We start from the raw sequence: 22,598 nt of genomic DNA on the forward strand, positions 1-22,598 counted from the left end.
TTTCTTGCTTTGTAGGTGACCATCGTCTCCCTATATGTGCACAGGATCTCTTGTTTGTGTGGTTGCACATAGGGAAAAAAATGCCTTTCTCTTCTTCTTCTTATAAGACCACTAATGCCAACAGGTTAGGGCTCAACCTAAGCTATCTATCATAGGAACGGGGACACATTTATCCACATGTTCCCAGCTCCCTGTGGTCAGAAGTAGCCCCAGGAAGTTTAACTATCTCACACTTCCAGGAATTAAGCAGCTTGTTATAGGTACCCAATGCCATGATCTCTTAGATTTTGGGTAAGAAACTAAGTGGGACATGGAGTGTGACAAACCACATTAAAGGGACTCTTGGGGCTATTTTATGACATTGAAAGTGCCAAAGCAAAAATGTTGGAAATTGATTCAACCTTAGGCAGTGTAGGTAAATGTGGTACTCAGAACCTCCCACACCCATATCAAAATCACAACAAAACTACAGAACAACCATCATGTAGTGCCAGACAAAATCTAAGAGAATAGAAGATCTACATCTAGGGATTTAAAGATGAAGACACATTGGGCCCTAGCCAGGTGGGTCGGTTGGTTGGAGTATTGTCCCATACACCAAAATATTGTGGGTCTGATTCCTAGTCAGGCCACACACCTAGATTGCAGGTTTGATCGCTGGTCAGGGCATGTATAGGAGGCAGCTGATTGATGTTTCTCTCTAAAAATCAATAAACATACCTTCATATAAGGATGAAAAAATAAAGAAGCCACATTGAGACTGGTAGGAAGGGCAGACACAAGGACCAGGCAGTTCTCACACCCATATGTGGTGGTGAAAAATTGGGAGGGATATCTTGGGCAGCAGAGGTCCCACCTGAGGAGAGATGGGTATCAATCCAACATCATGCCCCCAAGCCCAGAGTTCCAGTGCTGAGAAGAGAAGTCCCAATAACTTCTGGCTATAATAACCAGCAAGGATTGAGGCTGAGTGAGATGGAGGGCTTCTGAAGTCCTAAGTGGTTCCTCTTAGAGCACTTACAATTCAGACTTTCCTAAAATCTTTCATACAAACAGCATCTGGCCTCAGCATGCCCCCAAACTCTCACTAAGTGGCTCCAGGCTGGGCACTAGGAAAAGCCAGTTGCAGCTTAACTTCAAATGAATTCCTCTAAGCTCAGCAGAAGTAGCAGCCATATGCAGATTGCTTTGTAGCTCAAGCCAAGTGGTCCTGGCCTGAACATAAGTGGTGGCTGACCTTGACCTGCACCTACTGGAAGACCTGAGAGCCAGAACACCTGGTGGACAGATTCAGACCATGTTGGAGCACCACCCAACCACCTCCACAGAGACACACTTAAGGGCAGGATTTAGTGGGCACCAGAGCCCCACTGAAGTAAGTGTTGATCTTTGGAATGGGCCCCTGCACAATTGATACTCCACAATGGTTGGTGGTCACAGCCAGTCCTGTAGTGAGTTGGCCTGAGGGTAAATCTCTCCCATTGGGATTGCATGCCAACAGCAATCAAGGTTCAACTACAAGAGGGTGCACACAGCCCACATGGTTGGGGTAGTGTACCTGGAGTGCCCAGCTTAGGTGATTGGGGAGGCTATGCCACTGGAACTTGTAGGAAACCTACTACATTAGGCCACTCTACCAAACCCAGGAGATATAGCAGCCCTACTAATACATAGAAACAAATACAGGGAGGCTGCCAAAATTAGAGACAAAGAAATATGTGCCAAATTAAAGAATGAAACAAAACTCCAGAAAAAGAATTAAACAAAATGGACACAAGCAATCTATCAGACACAGAGTTCAGAACACTGGTTATAGTGATGCTCAGTGAACTTAGGGGAAGAGTAGATGAACTTAGCAAAAATTTCAATAGAGAAACAGGAAACAAAAATGAAGATAGAAAAAAATAAAAAAAGAACTACTCAGAAATAAACAATACATTAACTGAAATGAAAAATATCTTACAGGGAATCAATAGTAGAATAGTTGAAGCTTTGAATCAAATCAGCAACTTGGAATATAAAGAAGAAAACATATCCAATCAGAAGAGCAGAAACAACAAAAGAATTTAAAAAAATGAAGACAGTGAAAGGAGCCTCTGGGACAACTTCAGACACATCAACATTTTTATCATGGGGGTGCTAGAAAGAGAAGAGAGAGAGCAAGAAATTGAAAACCTATTAAAAATAATGATAGAAAACTTACATAACATAGTGAAGAAAATAATCATACAAGTCCAGGAAGCACAAAGAGTTCCAAATAAAAGGAACCCAAAAAGGCACACACCAAGACACATCATAATTAAAATGCAAAGGATACAGACAAAGAGTAAATTTGCAACTGGAGAGTATTATGTTAAGTGAAATAACCAAGGTGGTGAAAGACAAATACCACATGATCTCAACTATTAGTGGAACCTAATCAACAAAACAAACAAGAGAGCAAAATAGACCCAGAGACATGGAAATAAAGAACAAACTGTCAGTGACCAGAGGGGAAGGGTAAGGGGAATAATGGGAGAAAGAAAGGGAAGGGTCAAGTCAAGGAACATGTATAAAGGACCCATGAGCAAAGACAATGGGGGGATTGAATTTGGGAGGTGGAGGGTGGATAGGGCAAGAAAGAGTAATGGGAAAAAAATGGGGATAACTGTGACTGAACAATATTTTTTTAAAGTGGCAAGAGAGAAAAGCAGTTAGTTACTTACAAGGAAGCTCCCACAAAATTGTAAGTTGATTTCTCAACAAAAACTTCATAGACCAGAAACGATTGGCAAAAATTATTCAAAGTGATGAGAAGCAAGTACCTCCTACCAACATTACTCTACCTAGGAAGTTATCATTTAGAGTAGAAGGACACTTAAAGATCTTCTCAGACAAGGAAAAGCTAAAGCAATTCATCACCACTAAACCCATATTACATGAAATGTTAAAGGATCTTAAGAAAAGAAGAAGGAGAAGGAAGGGGGGTGGAAAAGGAGGAGGAGAACAAAGATTAAAAATATGAATAATAAAATGGCAAAAATACATATCTATCAAGAAATGATTCTAAACAACAAAATAAATGAATAAACAGAAGAGAAAGAGACATATAGATACGGAGAACATTTTGATAATTGCCAGATGGGAGGGGGTTTGGGGGATAGATGAAAAAGTTTGAAGAGAATAAAAAGTATAAATTATTTGTTGCAAACTAGTTATGGGGATGTAAACTACAGCATAGGGATTGTAGTCAATAATATTCTAATAACTGTAGGGTGTCAGGATGAATACTATATTTATTGGGTTTATCACTTAGTGAGTTATATAATGTCTAATCACTGGGGTGTGTACATGAAAATAATATATTGTATGCCAACTGTAATTGGAAAATAAAAAGTGATTTAAAAACATTAAAAATGGAACTTCCCTATGACTCAGCAATTCCATTTGTGGGAATATATCCAAAGAAACCCAAAACACTAATTCAAAAGAATGTGTGCACCCTTATGTTCATTGCAGCATTATTTACAATAGCCAACATTTGGAAGCAGCCTGACTGCCCATCAGTAGATCAGTGGATAAAAAAGCAGTGGTACGTTTACACAATAGAATAGTATTTGGTTGTAAAAAAAAAGAAAACTTACCTTTTGAGACGACATGAATGGACCTGGAGAATATTATGCTGAGTGAAACAAACCAGTCAGAAAAAGACAAGTACCATATGATTTCACTTATATGTGGAATCTAATGAACAAAATAAATTAACAAACAAAATAGAAACAGACTAATAGATACAGAGCACAGACAGACAGCTATCAGAGGGGAGGGCTACTAGGAGCTGGGTGAAAAAGTTAAAGGGATTAAGAAAAAAACCCTCATAGACCAGAAGGAAAAGTGGGTGGGGTGAGGTAGAAGAGGTCAAAGAGGGATAAATGGTCAAATGAGGAGACTAGACTTGGCATTGTAAAAAATAAATAAATAAAAAGTGAACCATTGAGAAAAGAATACCAAAATAAACGAAAGAAAAGAAATTGATTTAACCTTAGACATGAGTAAGCCACTGTGAGCTTGCACCAGCCAAAAATTGGTCAAACTTAGAAAAAATTGTCATGTGAGTGGTTGGATTGCAGTGGAACAGGAGGATGTAGTGCTGTAGAACAGGTGCCTGTTACACTATAAGAATTATGTGTGTACATACTTGTGTATTGTTTATCTCTACATTTCACAAGAACATGACTGTCAAGGATGATTAGTGAGCAGAACATGAGGTTCCTACATTAGGCTTGTGGACTCTGAAAGGTTTACAGTTATCTTACACTAGTAGCATTCCTTGGCTCTCAATAAAAGCCAAAACAAATTCTCAGTTGTGCAAAATCCTTAACATAGTCACCCAATTCTCAGTTCATTAAAGTCAAACAATAGAAGTTCATCAACCACCATGAACGAGAGTCAGCAAAAGCAAGCTAGCAATCAAATTTAAACATCTAGTTATTTTATATAAGAACATTACATACAGAGTATATTTTACTGCATAAACTATTTAAAGGAATAAAACATAGAATAAAAATGAGCAAGTACATTTTGAAGTTATCAAAAATAATCAGATATTTGACAAGTGAAAGTCTGGTTTTGGATCTTGGTGGCTAATTCTGACATTAGGACTGTGCTAGAATACAAAGATGTATCATTCAATGTGTAAATATATACTGAGCAAATTAATAAAAAATATTAGAGATAAAAATTCATTAAATAAAATGTCAACTCACTGGGAAGACATAATAATTATAAACAGGTATGCACTTTACAAAATAGCCTCAAAAATATAAAGCAAAAATTGTTAGAATTATAGAGACAAAAATAGAAACAGTCTCTAACATCACAGCAGAATATTTTGACAGCATTATCATTTATGAAAGAGCCAGAACATATCCATCTATTAGAAGCTGTCTATTTTATTAATCTTTTCAATATTACTTATTCCTTGAAAGTGTTTGAGCCTTGTGTTTGGCCTAAAACATGGTAACATTTTACAAAAGTTCCATGTTAGTTTAAGAAAAAATGTGACTCAATCTAGAGTTTAGGCTTTAGCATGTATCATCTGTAGATTCAGGATTATTAATTGTACCCTCCAAACCTTGTAAAAGTTTGTAAATTTACTCACATAATAAAAGCACCGACCCAGATGGTTATATAGGACAATTTTATAAGACTTACAAGGAATGAATCATTCTAATTTCATATAAATTCTTTCCAAGAATGCAAAAGGAGAGACTACTTCACATCCATCCTCTGAGCCAAATTGGAAGCAAGGGCTAATCTCACCAATAAACATAAATGTAAGATATTAACTAAAATATTACCAGATAAATTCAGCAACCTATACAAAACATATGCATAGAAAGTAAGTTCAATTTATTCCAGGAATTCAGAAGTGAGTTAACATTAAGTGTTTACTTAATAATTTGCTGTATGTTACAACAAAAGCACAGACAACAAAAGCAAAAATAGACAAGTGGAACTATGTTAAGCTAAAAAAACTTTTTCACAACAAAGAAAAAATCAACAAAGCAAAAAGGCAACTTATGGAATGAAGGAGAATATTTTCAAACTACATATATGATAAAAGATTAATATTTAAAAATGTAACAAAGTCCTACAACTGAATAGCAAGAAAACAAATAAACCCATTAGGAGTTCCAGCCAAGATGGAGGTGTAGATAGAAACCCTTTTCTTCCTCACACAACCAAAAGGAGAATAACAACCAACCTAAAAAACAATAAACAACCAGAAGTTCCAGAAAAACAAGCTGCATTGAACTCTGACAATGAATGAATTAAAGAAAACTTCACCCAGACCAGTGTGCTCAGTCAAAGATATATAGCCCAAATGAAAGAACAGATCAAAACTCCAGAAAAAGAGCTAAACAATGAAGAGATAGCCAAGCTATCTGATGCAGAGTTCAAAAAACTGGTAATTAGGATGCTCAAAGAACAGATTGAACTTGGTTGCAAAATGAAGGAACAAATGAAGGCTACCCAAACTAAAATAAAATAAAAATACTCAGGGAACCAACAGTGAAGGGAAGGAAACCTGGACTCAAATAAATGATTTGGAACAAAAAGGAAGAAATAAACATCCACCCAGAACAGAAGAAACAAGAATTCAAAAAAAAAAATGAGGAGAGGCTTAGGAACCTCTGGGACAACTTTAAGTGCTCTAACATCAAAATGATAGGGGTGCCAAAAGGAGAGGAACAAGAGCAAGAAGTTTAAAACTTATTTGAACAAATAATGAAGGAAAACATCCCCAATCTAGTGAAGAAAATAGACTTCCAGGAAGTCCAGGAAGCCCAGAGAGTCCCAAAGAAGTTGGACCCAAGGAAGAGCACACCAAGACAAAACATAATTATATTACCCAAGATTAAAGATAAGGAGAGAGTCTTAAAAGCAGCAAGAGGAAAAAAGAGAGCTACCTACAAAAGAGTGCCTATAAGACTATCAGCTGATTTCTCAAAAGAAACCTTACAGGCAAGAAGGGACTGGAAAGAAATATTTGAAGTCATGAAAGGCAAAGACATACAACCAAGATTACTCTATCCAGCAAGGCTATCATTTAGAATGGATGGGAAGATGAAGTGCATCCCACATAAGGTCAAGTTAAAGGAGTCCATCATCACCAAGCCCTTATTATATGAAACGTTAAAGGTATCTATTTAAGAAATTGAAAAAGGTCAAAAACTATGAACAGTAAAATGAGAGCAAACTCATAACTATCAACAACTAAACCTAAAAAAAGAAGAACAATGAAAACAAAAACTAAGCAAACAACTAGAACAGGAACAGAATCAGAGAAATGGACACCACATGGAGGGTTTTCAGTGATGAAGGGGCAGGGAAGAATGAGGGGCAAGATACAAGGAATAAGAAGTATAAATGGTAGACATAAAATAGATGGGGAGAGGTTAAGAATGGTATAGGAAACAGAGAAGTCAAAGAAATTATATGTGCAACCCACGCACATGAACTAAGGGCAGAGAATGCTGGAGGGTTGGGGGATGCAGAGCAGAGGGGGGATAAAGGAGTAAAATTGGGAAAACTGTAATAACATAATCAATAAAATATACTTAAAAATAAATAACCCCATTACAAATGGCCAAAGGAACTGAATAGACATTTCTCCAAAAACAAACAAATGAACATACAAGTGGCAAATAGGTATATGAAAAGGTCCACAACATCACTAATTATCAGGAAAATGTAAATCAAAACTACAGTGAGTTATCACCTCCCACCTGTTAAGATGGCTATTATTTAAGAAAAAAAAAAGATAAGTGTTTGGCAAAGATGTAGAGAAAAGGCAACCGTTGTTTAGTGTTGGTGGGGATGTAAATTGGTAGAGTTACTATGGAAAATATTATGGAAGTTCCTTAAAAACACTAAATAGAACTACCATATGATACAGCAATCCTACTTCTGGGTATATTCCCAAGAGTTGGAATTGGGATCTTGAAGAAATATCTGCCCTCCCATGTTCAATGGAGTATTATTTGGAATAGCCAAGACACAGAAGCAACCAAAATAATGGTCTGTGGATCAATGGATAACAAAAGCAGTATATGTACATACACTTAAACATTACTCAACACTATAAAAGAATGAAATCCTGTCATTTGTTTTTTTAATTGGTATAGGTGTAATATTTATTTCTAATTTTCTGAGTCAGCATGAGATGGCTTGCCAGATTAAAATCAATGTCAACTGTTTCAAGGTTATTGACCCAGCATTTACAAAATTTATTTTGACATTGTGAGGCTGTCATCAGTCAATCACAAAGCACCTTAGCAAGTTCACTGTGAATGTATGTATTCTGAAACAGAAATACATCAAGGTGGACATTTTCAAAACCTTTTTCTTGTGGGAGTTAATATGCTAGGAAGTCCTGCCATTTGTGACAACATGAATAAAGGACATTGTGCTAAGTGAAATAAGTCAGACACCGAAGGCCAAGTATCACCTAATACCACATACATGAAGAATTTAAAATAGGTAAACTAATAGAAACAAAGAATGGGATGGTGATTGCCAGGCACTGGGAGAAGGGAAAATGAGAAGGTATTAGTCAAAGGATACAATGTTTTACTTATGCTATATGATTAAGTCCTAGAGATGTTGAGTACAGCATAGTACCTAATAATACTGTACCATATACTTAACAATTTCCTAAGAGGATAGATCTTATATGCTGTGTTTTTATAATGTGATAAAGAAAGTAGGAGAATATTTTTGGAAGTGATGCATATGTTTATGGCACAGATTGTGGTGAGTCTTTCATAGATGTATTCTTATTTCCAAACTCATGGAGATACACGCATGAAATATGTACAGCTTTTGGTATGTTAATTATACCTCTCTAAACTGCTTTTTAAAAGTTTATTCATATAATATTCCACACTAATGCAACTAAGGATAAAAAACACATTTGAATAGATTTCAACAATGTCAAATAAGGACTTAAAATATTCCATATCTGTTTATGATAAAACTTTTAGTAAACTATGAATACAAAGATTATCTTTAATATAGTAAAGAGTATCCCCCAAACCTACACCAAACATAACATTCTTAATAGCAAAATAGTAGATTACCTTTAAAACTAGGGACAAGACAGGATGTCCACTTTTACTGCTACTGTACAGCATTATTATAGAAGTGGTCCCAGCCAGTGCAGCAAGCAGAGACAGATACAAAGAATACAAATATTGGAAAGAATGAAAGCATGCTCTCATCATTTTGGCATGTGATTATCTGCACAGAAAACTGAAAGATATAGGGACTTCTGGCCAAGACGGAGACATAAGTAGATATGCTTTGCCTTCTCACACAACCAAAACAAGAACAACAAATTAAAAAAAAAAACAAAAACAACAAGAATGGCCAGAAAATTGAACTGTATGGAACTCTGACAACCAAGGAGTTAAAGAAGAAATATCCATCCAGACTGGTAGGAGGGAAAGAGGCAGGCAGCCAGGGTAGAGGACTCACAGAAAGGCAGTGGCTGGGGGACCAGGGCAGGTAAGGCAGCATTTTGCAGACCTGGTGAGGTGGCGACTGGCAGAGCGGGTGGTCCCACATTTGCATGCAGATAGACCAGAAGGAACAACTGGGGAGTGAGACAGACCACACAAACAAAAGCTTCCAGTGTGAGGAAATAAAACCTCAAAACCTTTGACTAAAAAGTCCTCTGGGGGTTTCAGTGGCAGGAGAAACTCCCAGCCTCACAGGAGAGTTTGTTGGAGAGATCCACAGGGTCCTAGCACATTACACAAAGCCACCCAGAGTCTGGTGCTGGTAATCAGCACCAGAAGGGCCCAATTTGATTGTGAGTATGCTTGTTGGTAGTGGAGGAAGTGACTGAAAGCTGGCCAAGAGCTGAGCAAGGGCCATTGTTCCCTCTGAGACCCCTTCCCCACATACAGCACCATAACACAACAACATAGGTTGCCCTGCCCAGGTGAATACCTAAGGTTCTGCTCCTTACTACATAACAGGCATGTGGAGACAAAAAATATGGCCCAAATGAAAGAACAGATCAAAGCTCCAGAAAAAAATACAACTAAGTGATGAAGAGATAGGCAATCTATCAGATGCAGAGTTCAAAACACTGGTAATCAGGATGCTCACAGAAATGGTTGTGTATGGTTGCAAAATAGAGGGAAAAGTGAAGGCTATAAAAAGTGAAATAAAGGAAAATATACAGGGAACCAACAGTGATGGGAAGGAAACTGGGACTCAAATCAATGGTTTGGACCATAAGGAAGAAATAAGAATTCAACCAGAACAGAATGAAGAAACAAGAATTCAAAAATTGAGGAAAGCCTTAGGAACTCCTGGGGCAACTTTAAACACCCCAACATCCGAATCATAAGGGTGCCAGAAGGAGAAGAAGAAGAGCAAAAATTGAAAACTAATTTGAAAAAATAATAGAGAACTTGCCCAATCTGGCAAAGGAAAGAGACTTCCAAGAATTCCAGGAAGTTTAAAGAGTCCCAAATAAGTTGGACCCAAGAGAGCACACACCAAGGTACATCATAATTACATTACCCGACATAAAGATAAGGGGGAAGTTAAGAATAGTACAGGAAATGGAGAAGCCAAAGAACTTATATGTATGACCCAAAGACATGAACTGAAGTGGGTAAATGCTCGTGGGAGGCGGGTTGCAAGGTAAAGGGGAATAAAGGGAAGAAAAAAAATGGGACAACTGTAATAGCATACTCAATAAAATATATTAAAAAAACAAAACTGAGAAGTATATATAAATAAATTAATATAATAGTAAAATTTTGCAAAGTGTATATAATATCAACAGTCAAAATTTACACTTATATACACCAAATATAATTTATGAAACATGATTTTAAGAATATATTATTAACAACAAAAAATATAAGGTAGTTAGGAATACATTGTACAATAAATGTGCAAGACATGTGGAGAAAATTATAAAACTTTAATACTTAAAAATTATAATACTATACTTTAATTGCTTAAAAAACAAATAAAGCTATACAATCATTTCATGAATAGGGCAGTTTAATATTATAAAAATGTTAATTCCCATAAGTTAATCTATAGATTAAATAAAATTTTCATAAAAATCCCAACTATCACAAGATTTATGAAGAGCTTTACAAACATTTTTAAATTTTAATGGAAGGTCAAATGCTCAAGAATAACCAACACACACCTGAAAAAAAAAGTGGAAGATAGGGAAAATATTAGCTTAACAAACACAAAAACTATAGTAATATTACAATAATTAGCATTGAATAGGGTAATAGATTGATCAATGCAACATACTTAAGAACCCAAAAAGAAACATTTTCATATATGGTGGAGCTTTTGCAAATTAATGGAGAGAAGATTAAACTTTCAATAAATGGTCCTGGGAAAACTTATTATTCAAACAGAAAAAAAATCCCAAAAGAAGCAAACAAAAAAACGCCAAAATGTTATTGATGCAGACACCAGCAAGCAGTGTTTGCGGTGTTGTGGCTGAGATTAGAAAAATTCACATGGGCTACCAAGTCCTGTGGAGGAAAAGGGACCTCATAGCCACTCTCTCAAGAGGAGAGCATGCTAACCCTTGCCTTGACAAGCTTCTATTGGCTTAATTTGCATAGAAATGGGGCATATATGGAAAGTTCATCAACCATTGTCAGGCAGTAATAATCAAATAGATAGCATTCAAAGAACTTTGAGGGCTTATTTTGAGTCAGGGTCAGATAGCTAAAGGACCATAAAACTTTGGGGAAACAAATTCATTTCATGTTTAGACCCTTATCATTTAAATTCAGGGTATTAGCAAAGCAGGTTTCAAAGGATTTTATGCATTCTTTCATAGGCCTGATCACCCAGGGAAACTGGCCCTTTCCAGCACAGGGCTGCACCCACCTCCAGCATTGTTTCAGGCTTAGGTCAAGCAGGGGAAGTAAGGCAGCCAAGAGATTAGGAGACTTCTTGCAGACAGAATGAGGACTCAGGCCATGTCAAAGCCATGGGGTGAGGGTCCATCACCCCCTTTCTCCATAGCCTCCCAAATCCTTCCCTGAGGGCCCTCTCATGACTGTGCCTGTGATAGGTTGTCCCTCCCTTGAGAAATCTTACCCGTCATTGGGTAACTGGCCATGCACTGGGGGCCAGGCAGGGTGCAGAGGCAGTGCTTCTGCCAGGGGAATAAGCTTTGTCTCATTAGTGGCTTAGGGTCCCGAAGTCTCTCACTCAGCCTTAGCCATGGGGTGTTATAGCTTTTGAAACCAGGCAGGGTGGTTCCCAACATAGTATCCCTAATTTATGCCCATAAACAAATGCAGTATTCAATGTGCTAAAATCTTAAATGCAAAGGCACATATTTAAAATTTTAGTGGACTATATATAGAGTATCCTCAATTTTAGGATTAAAAAGTTGTCATAACAAAAATTGTTTATCGTGGTATTAATTTCTTGCGGTTGCTCCACCAAATTGCTACAAATTGGGTGGCTTACAATACAGAAATTTATTCTGTCACTGTTTTGAAAGTCTGAAATCATGGTTTCTGCAGGCTCATGTGGCTTCCGAATGCTCTAAGGAAGAATCATGCCTTGACAACTCCTACCTTCTGGTGGTTGCTGGAAATCCTTCATGTTCCTTAGCTGTAGCAGCCCAATCCCAATATCTGCCTTTCTTGTTAGGTGGCCTTCCTCCTTGTGTCTCCTTTCTCTGTGTCTAAATTTCCCTCTTATTAGAATAGCAGTGACTAGATGTATGGCTTTCCCTAAACTAGCATGACTTCATCTTAACTGGATTATATCTGCAAAGATGTTACTATCAAACATGCCTATATGCAGGCTCTAAGTGGTCATAAATTTAGGAAGGAGGGGCACTATTAAACCCAGTACAACCATGAAGGAAATGATTGATCAAAGAATGAAAAGACAAGACACAAACTGAGAAAAGACATTAGCAATATGTAAAATGGACAATATTCATATAAACATACTATACATAAGACATGAACAACTGATATGTGCCAGTAAGGAAGACAAATACCCCAGTAAAAAAGTAGGCCAGGGTCATGAATAAACAGTTCACACAAGAGGAAATACATTTGGTAGATTTGCCTAATGAAAATGTGCTAGACTTGCTTAGTAAGCAGAGAAATACAAATTAATATCAAATAAAATATTATTTTGCTTCCTCTTAATTATGGGCCTGATAATAGCAAATATTTGCAATGATGTAGCATAACAGGAACTATCATACATTACTAGTTAGATTGTTCACACAAACATTATTTTTTAACAGCAAAACTTTAGACACAGCCCAATATTTGTTGGTAGAATAATTGATATATTGCATATATTTACTAAATGAACTATTATACAATAAAAATGAATTAACTAGAGATTTATATGACAGCATGGTTGAAGTTCAACCAAGTAAAGCTATTTAGCATATGATTGATGTATATTTAAAAAAGCAAGAGAATGATAAATATAAAATTCAAGATAGTGGTTACCTTTTGGGGGATACACAAAGTTGATACAGAGAAGGAATTTATGATGACATTGGTCATATTTTAGTTCTTGGGTGATAGATTTCTATGTGTCCATTTTATAAGACTTCATATGGTAGGTGAATGCTACATAGACTTTAGCATTAGCATAGCAAGTATTTTGTGATCTAAATTAAACAAAATTCACATATTCATAGTTTTAAAGTGTCATGGTCTGAGAACCCAAATATATACAATGCTTTGAAACCAGCCCCATTTCAATGTGGTGCTGAGGACTGGGATATGAACAGTAGATAGAATGTACTGGCAAATCTATTGTCCCTAAATTCCTGCTGCCTGTACTGGAATCTACTAGGTTCAGAATTTTGGGAAAGTTTCTTAATATCTCGTTACCTCCATTTCCTTGTTTTTAAAATGAAGATTAAAATGGGCCCTCCTTCACAGGAAGATAATATGAAAGAGTGTAGGTAAAATTCTTAGTATGTGGTTGCTTAACACATAGTAAGTGGCTAGTGAATATGACCTACATCAATTTGATCAGAGGACTGAGATGTGATTGCATGCAGGCTTTCTCATACTTCTGCCATTGCCCTGAACAGGCCTTGCCTCCAGGTACCTGCTGCCCTCTCTGCCTGTGTTGCAGAAAGAAAACATGTGAGCCCAAATCACAATGAGAAGCCAAGGCCAAATGGGCCTGCAGTCTAAGGCTGAACTGCCTATCAGAGTCCAGTCTGGATGAACCAGTCTCCAGCTAATATGAAGCTAAAAAATTGAAACTAAATAATTATTTTTAAGCCTATGAGTTTTAGAACATTTATTTCCAAAAGTAGTTGACTGATACACGAGATGCTATTATTGTTGTTGTTATTATTATTGGAATTAAAGACTTGAAAGATAGTTGCTCTAGGTCTGCAAAGTTTATCTCACTCAAATTGTACCTAGGTAGGTTGAATTAGTGCCTGAAAACATTGAGACTTTTCAGAAGCTCTCCTGAGCAGCTGCCTTAAGCATAAACAACTTACTATCATGACCTTGTCTCTCCTCCAGCTCCAGAACACATAGGCTTGAATCACCTTTGCTTCAGCACACTGTCATTGTCAAAAAGATCCCAGGATAGAGAAGAGACACACTATCCATAGTTCAGTAGTCAACATTGTAATTAGCTGTTTGACATCTCTGTTCTGATGTCTCCCTTTGCTGTCAGAGCACAGTACTGGCCATAAACCACCCAAGCACAGAGTGTTTTGTTGATTTGCACTGCAACCTTCCTGGTAGTCAGGGTCAGGATTATGTTACCCCCTACATAATGAAGACCCCTAGTCTTGAAGAGGCTACAGTGACTTACCCAAGGCCAAAAAGGTTGTAAATGATAGAACTGGACTCAAACCTGCAAATTCTGGAGCGAAACACTAGCGTTCTTTCATTATTTCATAGATGCCTTTTAATAACTCCAATTTTCTTGAGCATACACACTTTTTAACAGATTGGGTCACCCAAAATTGGACCAGTCTCTTCTGTCAAAGTGGTGCCATGAGCAGTGTGCAAACACACAAACATGACAGTGTCTCATCCCTATGCCATATATCAGTGGAATTCACACAAATACATAGATTCCAAAACAGTAGCTTCTGGGACTCTAGATCTCTGCTAATTTCTAAATGTGTTTGGTTAGAAGATCTGAACATGAAGGTTGCAGATAATGTAGAAAAAAATCTTTACCTAAAGTAATTTGGAAATGCCTGAACTTATTAACTATCTTATGCATTAAAAAGAGATTGCAGAAGCAACACACCAAGTTCTTTTTTCATATACTGTACTTATTTGGAAATTAATTTATCATGTGAAATAAAGTGATAAATAAACTTATTGTATTTTTTAAAAAAATCATCTGCATAAACAAAAAAATAGTGGAGGCTTTCCACCAGATTGCCTCACAGGGCTATCCAACCTTTTGGTATCTTTGGGCCACACTGGAAGAAGATTTATTTTAGGCCACACATTAAATACACAAACACTAATTAAAAGTGATGGGCCAAAAAAAAAGGTTTTAAGTAAATTTATGATTTTGTGTTGGAAGAAATTCATAGCCATCCTGGGCCACATGTGGCCCATGGGCTACAGGTTGGATACCCCTAGATCAGATATCCTTATTTGTAAATGCTTTAAATAATGTTGTGCAATTTTAAATAATACAACTTATTTATATTAATAAGATCAAAAGAGTTTCTAAATAAGTTCCTTGTTGTTGGAAGATAGTTGGGTTCTATAGTTTAGTGCTAGGACTGAAGGCCTCTGTATTTAACTGCTAAATTACAATCTCAATTTCACTGCTTGCTGGTTCTGTGACTTGGGGAAAGTTACTTCAGATATCTAAACTTCAGATTTGTCATATATAAAATGAGACAACTAATAAGACATTTTCAAATGTTCTTGTGGAGTTCAAATAAGTAAATTCATATACAGTACTTAGAAGAATAAATGGCACTAAGAAGGTGTTCCAATACTAGCAATTTATTACCAATTATTTCTCAAACAGACATTGGTTATATATGACCTCTGGCAAGTGATTTCATCTTTGTTAGTTGTTTCATCTGAGTAGTCTATGGAATTGATTGTTTTACTTGAGTGTTTTATGCTGGTTAAGAGATTAGACTTGAGGCAGACTGCTTAAGTTTCAGATTCTTCAGGTAAGCAACAGAACATCTCTAGGTTTAAATGCCCATTTTTATAAAAATATAAAATGCTGAAAGTAAGATAATCTATCTCATAAGATTTTTCAGAAGATTTGATGAAGAAATGAATGCAAAATAGAACAATGCCTTACACACGTCAATACTTAAAAAATGGTTATAATAAAACAACAATAAAGAAGTTGGAATAAAGGGCTCATTGTGATTATCCTTGTCTCCAATGATCTTGAAGTGTTGACCCTGTAAATTTCTAACAAGAATATTTTAGAATCAAGCCAATGATATCTTTGTTATTATGGTAGTCACCTATCCCTAGGTTGTTGGTCTCCAGCTCACCCTGTACTTGGCTTCAAGCCACCCTTCCTAATGGGCTCTGTTTGGGGCTGAGCCAGAGTCCATAAACATGCAGTAGGTCCTATAGCTTACAGCTGCTGCCAATCTGTTGCCTAGAACACACTCTCCTTGAAAGAGAGCTCCTCTGAGTTGTCATCCCTGTGGTGGCAGGAGAAAAAGATGTCCCTCAAAAGTCCCTTCTTCCTGTATTACAATCTACATTTCTGAAAATCCTTGAAACCCATTCCTGTGCATTGCTTGCCCCATCCCAGAAAGGTTTTATCACCTGTGACCCCCTATCTATACCAGGAATATTTCTGTCTTTGTCCCAGACTATAAAAATTTAGGCCTATGTACCTTTAAAGGTCTACCTAGAAACATTTTGCCCTACATAACTAAACAGAAACTCTCTTTACTGAAACTTTTTATAACATTAAAAAAATCCTGAAATTACTATGGACTATAAGGCTTCTGTGATCTTATGATCTGTTTTTGTCTGCTCTCTGGTACAATCTCTTACTTCTGTGCTTTAGCCACACAAGCCTTCTGTCAGTTCCTTTAGGATTCCAAGTTTATTATCACCTTATTGCCTTAGTACTTACTGTTCAACTCTGCCTGGAATGCTTTCAACCAAAATATTTCCTGGTTGGCTTTATTTTTCTTTCATTTTTAAGCCTGCAAAGAGGTCTTTCTTAAACATCCAATACAAGAAGAAAGCCCCCTAAATATTCATTCTGTCATTCAGGTCACTCTTGCATAGCAGCTCTCAACTGGGTTGATTCAGCTCCTCTTCCCCAGAGAACACTTGTCAATATCTGGAGTTATTGTTGACCATCATAGCTGAGAAAGTGCTCATGGAATACAGTGCATGGGAGTTGGGGCTGCTACTAAGCATCCTACAATGCAAAGCACAGCCCCCACAATAAAGAATTTTCTGGCACAATGTATCAGTAGTGCTAAAGTTACAAAATTGAATTTAGCACAGAGTCTTATGTTATTTTTGTCAAAGAATTTGGCATTCTTTGAAACTATTTCATTCATTTATTCTTTTCTTGATTTTGCCTGTGTCCCAAATTAGGATGCAACCTATATGGAAGCAAGAATCTTATCTGTCATGGTCAGTGTCACATTTCCAGTATCTATTATAGGGCCTGACAGTTGGTAAAAACTTTACAAACATTAGTTGAATTAATAAGCCATTCAGTGAATACATTTTGGCAGAAACTTCTACTAACCACATTGAGTACTTAACCAAAAAAGGTCGGGCCATGCATGGTGTGCATGAATGTGTGTGTCTCTGTTGGTTATTTGTTGGACTGTGCCAAGAAAATGGATTATATACTTGGCAGCAACAGTATGACCCCGCAGTGACTAGCAATAATAGGCAATACCCAGTGTAAGAGTATTTTGCTTTCCCTGGGTGTCTAAGTAGCCATGGAGTAATCTTCTGTATCATACTGGTGGTTTTCTTAACTGTACTCTGCTGAGAACCCTTCATAGGTCCTTAGTACATTTGATTATGATTTTATTTTGAACTGTATATTTAATTACTTAAAAATAATAAAATATTCCCTGGCTGAGTGGCTCAGTTGGTTAGAGCATCATCCCATATAACAAAAGCTTGTGGGTTTGATCCTGGTCAGGGATGTATACAGGAGGCAATCAATTGATGTTTCTTTCTCTCTCTACCTTCCTCTCTCTCTCTAAAATCAATAAACATATCCTTAGATGACTATTAAAAAATTATAAAATCCAACATACATTCTCATAATACCTGTGAACAAGTTTTGAGCACATTGACATTTCTAACATTGAACTTTTGTGATCAGGTTAACACACTCCTTTTGTGTAGATTTTGAAATACCACCCCACCCCCCAAGATATACACCTTATTTTCATGGACATACATTACTTGAAAATCTTGAGAACATTTTAATGAACATTTAACTGTGCACAGTGCCATTTGATTAAAATCCAGAAATGCTTTTCTCTGTTTATTTAAAATAAGGCAGATGAGAAATACCTCAGTGAAATGCCAGTGGTGTCTCTGGCATAGTTCTCCTAAGGATAGAATAGCACACGGAACAATGAGAAAAATGTGTGCTATATGTACCGGAATTGTTTTGTTTTGGATAGCTTCAGCAATTATTTTAAGCATGATAGAATGTAGAATTGGTTTTGGGGGGGCAAGATGGCAGAGGAGTAAATAGAAGCCACACTAACCTCCTCACAGGATCAATCTGGAATTACAACTAAATTGTGGAAAAATTACCCAGAACAAATAGCCGGAGAGTGAGAGAGAAGGCTTATAATCTTGGACAGATAGAAGAATCAGCTTCAGCACAAACTCTCTGGTAAGAAGTACAGTGGAGACTCAAGAGGACTGGCTGTGGGCACACAGGAGGCAAGCCAGAAGGATAATTAAGCAGCCTATTGGATCCCCCTAAGAAGAATGGAGTTTAACCCCTAAGCTGAGATCCCTAGACTAGAGAGAATATAGACCAAAAATACACAGATAACAACCAGCAGCGAAAAGTGGCAGGGTTGCTCTCCACTGTTTGGACATCTGGAGATGCAAAGAGTCATTTAAAGAGCTAACACACAAATCTTCATTTGCTGTTACTTACCAGGGGTTCCAGCAGAGATGGGAGTAGAGTGGGCTAGAGATGCCTGACGGGAGAATGGGGACAGAAGCTTTGGGGATAGAGTGGAGAGAATAGCTGCAGGGATCCTGGTGCTGAGTCATGCCCCAAATGGTGGCAGCTCTCGAGCTCAGACAGACCACTCCTCAGAGCAGCAGCAGCCTGAGGGGAAACAATAGCTCCAACCCCAAGAGAGACTCTGCCATGGCTCTGGGGTGCTTAAGCCTGACTGCTGAGTGCAGAATGACTAGATTAACTGAAGGAGATAGCCACAGACAATACATACCTGACAAAGGGAAGGGAGAGTATACTAGAGATGCTTGAGGACAGACTGGGGATGGAGGCTTGGGGGAAGGAACTGGGAGAGTGGCTGCTGGGATCTCTGTGCTGAGCTGTCACCCATACTGCAGCAGCCATCCTGTTCAGACAGACCACTCCCCTCTGAAAAGCTGCAGCCTGAGGGAAAACAACACCCCCAACCCCAGAAGGAATCCTGCCCCACCCTATAGGGCTTAAACCTGACTGCTGAGTGAAAAGTGACTAGATTAATAACTGAAATAAACAAACATAGGCAGCAGATCCCTGGCAGTCTCAGAGCAGGCTTCCTAGGGTCAGATGAGGTCAATATCTGACATCACCAGAGGTGGATCCAGAAAGAAAACACAGTGGTAAATAGAAGAGGCTACTGAGATGAAATCCACCATCGTCTTCTTCATGATTAGTGATATTTTTGTTTCCTGCATAGCTTCTTAACATTCATATCTTGTCCAGCAACTTTGTGCTTTTAAGTCACTAGAATTTATACTATAGTTAATTTCTTCCCTTTCTTATAATAGTCTTTATCTATTTACACCCTTATTAACACTGGTTCTTTTGTAGTTGATACTGAGGTTGTGGGGGGAGACATTTTAGCAAATGTGGGTTTGTTCCCTGAGCTTTGTGGTTTTGTTCTGGTAGCACATACACAACAGCATACAAGATGTAGCGTGGAGAGCGACTCTCAGTCAACCATCTGGATGGAAGGACCCACCAAAGAGTGACCCAACAACAATCAAAATCCAATTACATTCAGAGAGCCAACATAAATGGTATCCCAAGAGCAGCAAGTTCAGGACATCGAGGACACTGAACCACTGAATCTCACAGGTCTCCTACCATAGAAGATCACACCACAAACTCAGGGAGTCAGAGCAGATCAATTTAAGAATCAGAGGAAAACAAAAAGAGTCTCATAAACAATGGAAGACAAAGAAACAAACCCCAGTGAAATGAAAGGAGGAAGCCTCAGAAAGAATGCTAGGCAAGTCAACTATTAGATATTGAGTTCAAAGCAATGGTTATAAGGAAGCTGAATGAGCTCACTGAGACATACCACAAACTACAGGACAACTATGATGAACCTACTGCGAACTATATCAACATGAAAAGGGAAATAGAAACTATCAACAAGAGCCAAGAGGAAATGAAGAATACAGTTTCTGAATAGAAGAACACAGTAGAAGGAATTAAAAACAGGCTGGATGAAGCAGAGGATTGAATATGTGAGCTTGAGGACAAGGTAGAAAAAAACTGAAAAGAACAAGAAAAGGAAAAAAAGACTCAAAAAGAATGAATAGGTGTTAAGGGAACTTCAGGACAACATGAAACATAATAATATCCGTACAATAGGGATACCAGAAGAAAAAGAGCAAGGAATAGAAAACCTGTTTTAAAAAGTAATGATAGAATGTAGAATTGGACTTTAATTATTGTCATGGGATTGGGGCAGTATGCACCCCTATGTTATTATTGTAGTAGTTTTATATATGCCATTATTATTTGTATGAATTATTTTTGTCTTAAACTCTATTTTATCTAATATTATATATATACACACACCTATTTTCTTTTAGTTTTTGCCCACCTGATATATCCTTTGTTTTTCAATCCCCCATATTTAAATTAGATATACCTCTTATAATAGCAGATAGTTGTTGGATTCTTAAAAACCAGTAGAGCAATTTTGTAAAATTAGATCAGAGAGCTCACCAGAGTTTAGCCCATTTATGTTCCTATGATTTTTAATGTATTTGAAATTATTGCTATCATCTTATTTATGTACTGTAGGTCTTCTCTTTCTTTTCTCTTATTTTAGATGCATAAAGAATTTTTTTCTCATTCCATTTTATCTCTTTACTTTTTTGTAACTTCTATGTCATTTGTCTATTATTTTAGTAAAGTATTGTAACATACCTATCTATCTTAATGACATCTGAAGTTAATCAATATTTTTGTTATACTGCAGAATCATACAGAACCTTATAGCCATTAATTCAGATCATCTTCTCCCAAGTTAAATATTACTATTATCCAGTGTTTTAGTTTTAATTCCTCCCAAATCAGACAATTTTATATTCTATATTATTAGTATTTTATTTACCCATATATTTGCCAGTATTTTTTCTCACATTTCTTCTTGCAATTCAGTCCTTTCATGTGATATAATTTTCCTTCTACTTGATATACATCCTTTAGAGCATCTGTCCCTAATCTTTTTGGCACCAGGTACCAGGTTTGTAGAAGATAATTTTTCCATGGACTAGGGGATAGTATGATTTCTGGATGAGTCAAGGGCATTATATTTATTGTGCACTTTATTTCTATTATTATTACACTGTACTATATAATGAAATAATTATACAACTCACTGTAATGCAGAATCAGTGGAAGCCCTGAGCTTGTTTTCCTGCAACTAAACAGTCCTATCTGGGGGTGATTGGAGACAGTGACACCCAATGTGTGTTGCTTATGTCCACTCTACTCCATAATCTTGTTTTAGTTGCTGTCACTGCAAAAAACCCTCCTTCTCAAAGATAGGAAGTTGGAAATGGAAGCAACCTTTTCAGTGCTTTTATGGCAATCTGAGGATATTCTACCTTGAATTTAATCCAGAACATATGGAGATTTGAAGTTGTCTGAAACATACTTTTAAGGCCACCATCATTTGTAATCTCAACTCAAGCAGATGATTCTCTTCTAGCACAAAGTCGATTTACCTGTCTCATTTTCAAATGGGTCACAGATCCATTCCTTCCTAGTTCAGGGGTCTTTGTGGTTGAGAAGTAATTCTCAAACTCTTTTGAAAGCAGAGATAGGTGATCATGCACCAGCTGGGAAGAAGAAGGCTCTGGCTCAGTCTCTGTGAAAATCTCTGCTAATGTTTGAAACATGTCAAAAATCCCCATGTTCACTTGTTAACCCCAAAATTCTAGTCTGGCCTTGAATAAAGCCACTTTATCTGGTGACACCTCCAGAATTTCATATGGTTTATCCTAGTAGTTGTAGCTATTCACATATAAATGTACAAACACAGAGAATGAAATGCCAAAATTGATAATACCTTAAAGTTGTATAATATTTTAAATATTTTAACTTATCAAACTGCCTCATGTTGATTGGTAATAACAAAATATAAATTTGAACATAAAATTAGCTTGCACTAGTAAAATATCACTTTGGTTTGTTTTACATATTGGAGTTTCTGCAAAATATTTCATTTGAGAAGAACTCTTTGAACTAAACCAAACGAAACGATGAAGGATGCATTTTGTTCTTAGATATATTACCCTTTACCTGTTTACTATTCTGATATAGATTCTTAAAATATGAGGTCTGTCTGGAAAAAGTCCAGCCATTGTCAATATAATGAGCATGGTTTGTGGGACATTGATGTAACCTGGCAGCCAAGGAGAGTGGACTGAAATGCAAATAAATGAATAATGACAACTTCACTGTATTGGTCACTGGGGGAAGTAGACATTGTTAACTGAGCATGTGTACTGTATGGTCATCACATTCAAAGTGACTGAGTGAGTAGAGAAATGAATCTGCAACAAATTTTTCACTAAACTTGAAAATTC

General features: G+C 37.0%; 1 pseudogene; it reads right to left on the reverse strand.

Annotated features, from left to right (window-relative positions):
• LOC123814345 overlaps window positions 1-21,923 on the reverse strand; it is a 37,076-nt pseudogene extending 15,153 nt beyond the window's left edge.
• Window positions 21,924-22,598: the final 675 nt, after the last annotated feature.

The sequence above is a fragment of the Phyllostomus hastatus genome, unplaced genomic scaffold (genome assembly GCF_019186645.2).
Source record: "Phyllostomus hastatus isolate PE091 unplaced genomic scaffold, TTU_PhHast_1.1 phas_contig_16, whole genome shotgun sequence".
Lineage (NCBI taxonomy): Eukaryota > Metazoa > Chordata > Mammalia > Chiroptera > Phyllostomidae > Phyllostomus > Phyllostomus hastatus.